The sequence below is a fragment of the Crocodylus porosus genome, unplaced genomic scaffold (assembly GCF_001723895.1).
Source record: "Crocodylus porosus isolate Cpor-Errol unplaced genomic scaffold, CroPor_comp1, whole genome shotgun sequence".
NCBI lineage: Eukaryota > Metazoa > Chordata > Crocodylia > Crocodylidae > Crocodylus > Crocodylus porosus.
In genome coordinates, this window is record NW_017728897.1 from 368,448 (window position 1) to 374,397 (window position 5,950).

Sequence of the window (5,950 nt, forward strand, 5' to 3'; positions counted from 1 at the left end):
GCACCGCGCTGCCCGGGGCCTCCCTCCCTCGGGCGCGCCGGCATCGCGGCGGGGGACGGGACGGAATGAGGCGAGGCGGGCCCGGGCATCTCCTTTGTCCCCATGAGCCCCAGGCCATCCCCCGCCTCGCTGCACGGCGGCCAATCCCTCACCTTTGCTGCTGCAGGGCTGCCCACATGCGTGCTGGCTGGCACGGCCAGGGCCCGCGCGGGGCGCTACAGGCCAGCTTCCCCCGAGCACGCCAGGCCTTGCAAAGCCGCCCCCCACCCCCGGATTACGAAGCCCGAGCCTCACGCTTTCGTCGCCGGCTGGTTTCTGAGCCGTTAAGCCACGGGCCTGTTTTCTAAGTCCCCTCCGCAGCCGGGACTAGGAATGATTTTCGATGAAATGGAAGTTGCGCTTCGGCTGTAACCGCTAGACTCCACTCCCAGCGCTCCCAATCTGTGGGACGGGTACCACCGGTAGTGCACATTAACAGATGTATTATAATAACTTTATATGACAAACATTTGCTGGTGGGACTTCAGATCCTACCGTTTTAAATTGGCGATGCGCCATCTGTCAGAGTTGGGGGACCACTGCCGTATGCCGTTCCCAGCAGCGGCCTTCAAGGAAGAAGCAAGAACCCCTTCAGTGAATGATGAGCAGCCCAGACAAACCCGACTGAGCCTGCTGGTCTGTACGAACTCCCAGCAGTAACACTGCTACTTTCCCCCTTTGGTCACAAGTGCAACCCTGTAAAACTCTTCAGGTCTGAACCTGCAGGCTCGGTGTGAAAGCACCTTACTCACGTGCGTAATTCAGTCCAGAGCCATTGGCATAAATAGGAGACAGCAGTTATCAGGCCCTTCGGATCATAGAAACCCTGCACCACCACATCAGATTAAAAACGTCTTCGGCATTACTACAGTGCATCTTTAAAAAGAAAAGGCTGTTTAGGTAGACAGTTATCAGGACCCTGAACGTACAAGTGGCTTTGACAGAGCTGTAGGGGGAAGGCCAAAAAATGATGGTCCTAGAGTGAAAAATGAAGCAGCATTTAACAAGCTGATGTCCAATCAGTAACAAATGGTAAAGCAATTTGTTTTCCTGATAAATCTGTTAACATGCTGCTTAGAGTATTTTACTAATGTAAAACACTGCATGTGTTTTTCCACCCCTCTCTGTTGTACTGTACCAGAAGAAGTTGTGACATCTCAGCACATTTTTACTGGGGACCTGGAAGTAAAATGCTGGCGTAAGCAAGCAATGCCAAAAGCCATGGAGCTGTGAAGAAGAAAAAAAAAGCTTGTTAGTGGCTGCAGAGCAACAGGGGTTTTTTTTTCTTGATATTAGTAGTGTTATTTTATTATTTATTAAGCCCAACACCACTGAGTATATTGCAGAGCAGTTTATATCAGGTTGAGATAAGACCACTCCCAGAGTTCCCTGGGTTTTGTTTTTTTACCCAGGAATACAGTTTTTCAAGTCTTTAACAGGCTCCACCTCAACTCTGCTAGGTGCTGTGCTGTACATAATAAGACAGGCACTGCCACCAAAGAGAGATTATAGGGGAAACCAGCAGAAAGGAAGACAAAAAACACAGAGAAGAGTTAAATCTTTGACTTATTCTGCATCACAAGGTGAATCATCTGCCAATCCAAGGTAAGAATTGCAATCTCCTGATGCTCTCCCTATCGGACAACACTGCAATAAAGGTACACACAATGCTTATTTTAATCTGCACTTTTATATTCACATCATTTCTGAATTTGCTTGTCAAGCAGAGACTTCCTTTTCCCCTATTAAGAAGGAACTGCTGCCTAATGACTATCAAAGTCTTGGAGTCAGGGTATCCTGGAGATTTAATCATGAGAGGTGTTGAGACCTGGTAACCACAATTAGTATTAGCACCCCCATATCAAACCCCTGGATAAATCCACAGAGAGGGGAGTCAGGAGCTCCTAAATCTCTAATCCCAGCTCTGATACTAATCCCCCTCTCTGGCCTTGGGCAAGGCTCTTTCCTTCTTCACACTGAGGCATCTGGCAAATAGGAATAATACTAGCCACCTGCCTCTCAAGGGAGTTGCAAGCATCATCTGCCCAGGGACAGTTTTTTGCTCTGCTCCAAGGGAAAGGGTGACTTAAAATACTTTTATAATGTTTATCCTTATTGCACATTGGCCTAAAGCAGAGCACGAGCCCTGAACTTTCTTGAACCTCGAGCCAGTCCCTGGATCCATGTTCCATGACTTGAATCCAGTTGTGCCTAAAGAAAAGAAAGAGAGAGAACTAAAGTTCTTCAGATACCATAGCTATGCTCAGATGGCCTTTCCCATTAGCATATTAAAAGAACCTAAACAGTACAGGACAGAAAAATTAAAGAGATAAGATATCCAGGCATCAGGCTGATCCACAACATAGCATCTATGTGGCACCAAAGTTTCGACACCAGATTGCCATTACCTCCAGATCCAAATTTCACAAGCCCATTTGTGATCCTCATGTGTAAGCATAAAGGCCCAGGCCCTTGGCTGTGTGGATCTATTGCACCAGCTGAGAATCTGGCCTAATTTTTCTTCCTTCAGACAAGCTCAAAGTCTTCAGAAAGGACATTTTTTTTAATTCTTAAACATAATAGTAATTTGTCTTATTTATGGCAAGACAAAGGCTGAGGAGGGACAGGATTGCTCTGTGTAAACACAGTGGAGAACAGGGGGTGAGCACTAGGAAGGGAGACATGCTGTTGGAATTCAAGGACAAAGGAAGAAATGGGTATAAACTGGTCATAAATACATTTAGGTTGGAAACAGAAGGAGGTTTCTAACAACCAGAGGAGCAAGGTCCTGGAACAGCCTGCCGGGGCAAACAGCAAAGTGATTTTGAGATGGAGCATAATTGTTTTGCCATGACTGCCTATAATAGCAGGGAGCTGGACTGTGTTTCTATGCAAAATAAACCCAACTTGCAGAATGATCATGCATTTCTGGTACTCCAAGCCTTTCTTCACAGTAAGTATCTTAAAACTTACTCCTGATGAATCACATTACCTGTCAAGGTACTAGAAGAGGACCTATATTTCCTGAAAGCTTTTTATAGTTTTGTTCATTTGTTTGCTTGCTAGACCTTAGTTTTGCCTAAATCCACAAGAATTAGATTAAGATAATTAAATCCCAATGCAGCAGTGAGTCACTGGGTTAGAATGAATGCATTTCAGACATTTGTTAAATCCTGGTGACTTGTGACACAGCCCAGATGGGATATAGTGACAAACTCTCCATGCCGGTGTACTGTAGGATGAAAGGAACACATCCAGTGTTGAGGAACAGAGGTGCATGCTATATCTATTGCTTTTGCGTTCTACAGGTGAAATCCTGCATGCAGCAAGCTGAGGTTAAAATCAGAAGGCACTGTATTGAACCAACGCATTACCAAGAGTTCATCAAGGCAGAAGATGGGTAGTCAGCCCAAGTCCTCAGTAACACACTCCCAACTGCAAAGGAGAAGGACAATCAAGGTCCCTGATGTCTCCCCTCTTGTGGAAACGGCTTAGTGAAGAATGAAGGGATGCTAAGATTCCCGCCCTGCTCCTGCTGCACGTCCAGCCACTCCTCTGGTTGCAGTGACTCAGCAGGGATGCAGTGGCACCAATACCGAGACCCTGGACACTGAGGAAACCGCACATCAAGAAGAAAATCCTTGGCTTGTGCACCCAGGTTGAAAACAAGGCACTTCTCCCTGGGATGTTGGAGGACTGCCCCTCCTGAAGCTTTTTCCACAGATCAACTTACTAGCTTCTGAGGACTGAGAAGGACCAGTGTGAGACCTCAGCAGGTAAGAACAACTGCAACCATTGCAGTGGAGGGGTGAAGTGGGGCATCTCCTACCTTGCAGCAACCCCCTAGACTGAGCATTGTGAAGGAAGGTCCCCACCCCTTACAACTGAGAAGGCACAGTCCAGGCAGCACATCCTCCCCAAACATACCTACGTGGCCTTGGAGAGGAAGGATTCTTCCTCAAGACCAGAGAGTAGCTGTACAGCTCACATGAAGGCTCCTCCAGGCCAGTGCCTGAAAGTCTCCTGGGGGCCCTTCTGCGAGTTGTGCCCTACATAAGGCATACAGGCCTGTGCAGTTTTGCTGCATTGGCATGCATTTCATGCTAAAGGAACAGTGTCCAGAAGACAGGCCCAGCATTTTAAGGAAATGTCCTGTACAGAGACCTTTAATACAGCAAAAACTCTTTGCCTGGCCAGATGCTTTGCTGATATAAATCAGTAGGCTGCCATTGTCCCCATTGGAGGCCCATCAGCTGAGGATCTGGCTCAGTAGGTTTTTGGACCATCCTCTTAAACTTAGCAGAGAATTGCATCCCCGCTGTAGCTTCATGTGAAGGAGGATTACAAAATATGGAGACAGAATCTCTTTCCATTGAAGTCTACACAGTAATTGCCATAGAATCCAATTGAATTTGTATGCTACCCGGTACGTTTCACCCGTTAAATTTTTCCACAAGGGCATTTATTATGGCATCATAAAGCCTGATGTGAAATGAAATGGCTATTTTAAAATGCAGTGAAAAGAAGGGGTGGCTTTAAACAATTCCTGGTAGTACTGGAAATTCTAGCATAATGTCTTCTGCATTAGTATGTTAGGAACCGAATGGTTTCACTCAACAAGCTTTACATTTTTCCCCAGGGATGTTAGGTGAAAAATGAGTACCAAGAATCCTCCCTTCCCATTGGCGGGCCCTATGCTCACTGAAGATCATGAAAATCTTGCCACTGCCTTCAGCGGAGGCAGGATTGGGCCGGTAGACTTTTAATATATTTACAGATACAGCCTAGATCCAATAGCATAATCTAGACATGTAGATTACTGCACAGAGCCTTGATGATGTGACCGTACTTCCATATAGGTACAGCACTCATAACTGAATGCTTTTAACTGCTAGCAGAGTTAGATGCAAATCAGTAAATGTCCCTTTCATAAGATGATGACAGCAGTGTCTGTCTTTAATGACTCATTTAACTTGAGAGAGACACTTTTGTTGTTGGTGGGGGTTTTTGATTTTCTCAAGAGAGCTACAAAGTATCACCATATAATGGGCATACATGGAGGTCAAAGATGCTGTGATGAAGGAAGTCTTGCATTTGAAAGCTTGTCTAACTCTGTCCCAACCATACAGTTGATCCAATAAATGATATCACCCTAAGAAATCCTTGCCTCCCATATGATGCTTACATGCAGTCTTAGGTAGGGCGGTGAGAGGCTTCGGACCGTGCTTCAGATCCGGATGCTTTGGATGCCAAAGCGGCATGTCTGGATCAAAGCGCTGGCTTCTTGAGGCTTTCTGAAGCAGTTCAGAGATACTGAACCACTTTGGAAAAGCTTCAGAGCTGCTTGGGAGATCTGGCCACAGGGTATAATGGGGAAATCAATTAAATATCTATAAATTTGTTGTTTTGGGTCTGATTTGGATGAAACTTGCAGGGGTGATAGCCTCTGATGAGTGCATGAAGGATGCCAAGTTTCAAGAAGACAGGTGGAAGGGCTTGTGGGGAACTGTACCCCAAATTCTTGAAAGCAAAACTCATGTCACATGTATTTAAGGTGCAGTGGGCTGAAAACTGCAGGGGTGGTAGCCCCTGCTGAGGCCACAAAGCCTGCCAACTGTCAAGGAGATCAGTGCAGGGGTTCTGGGGCACTGCACCTCTAGCTGCTGACAGGCAACACTCATGACATGGGTGCTTGTGCAACTGACTGTCTCTGTCTTGGGGCAGTTGATTGTCTGTTTTGATTCTTTCCTCTCCTTAGTCTGTGGTTTTGTAGGTGTTAATCATTGCGAACTAAGTCGTTATCTAGTAGCTACTAGTAGCTAGGTACTGTGTATTGAGCTGGTCCCTGAATGAATCATGATTGATTGGTAACTGGTAACACAGTAGCTTAGCAGCCAGGCCTGCAGTAGTC

At 46.2% G+C, this 5,950-nt stretch overlaps 1 protein-coding gene and 2 long non-coding RNA genes across 3 annotated transcripts in view; 2 read left to right on the forward strand and 1 right to left on the reverse strand.

Moving 5' to 3' along the window:
- The window catches only part of LOC109324540, a 20,803-nt gene extending 18,557 nt beyond the window's left edge, over positions 1-2,246 (forward strand). Inside the window, exon 3 of the long non-coding RNA XR_002104950.1 lies at positions 1,522-2,246. This is a non-coding gene — a long non-coding RNA (uncharacterized LOC109324540). The remainder of the gene's footprint in view (positions 1-1,521) is intronic.
- DPYSL2 (dihydropyrimidinase like 2) overlaps positions 1-5,950 on the reverse strand; it is a 71,572-nt gene that overhangs the window by 56,284 nt on the left and 9,338 nt on the right. The window lies entirely within an intron of this gene.
- Positions 2,261-5,950, forward strand: part of LOC109324541 — a 6,969-nt gene continuing 3,279 nt past the window's right edge. The window contains exon 1 of the long non-coding RNA XR_002104952.1: positions 2,261-3,815. This is a non-coding gene — a long non-coding RNA (uncharacterized LOC109324541). The remainder of the gene's footprint in view (positions 3,816-5,950) is intronic.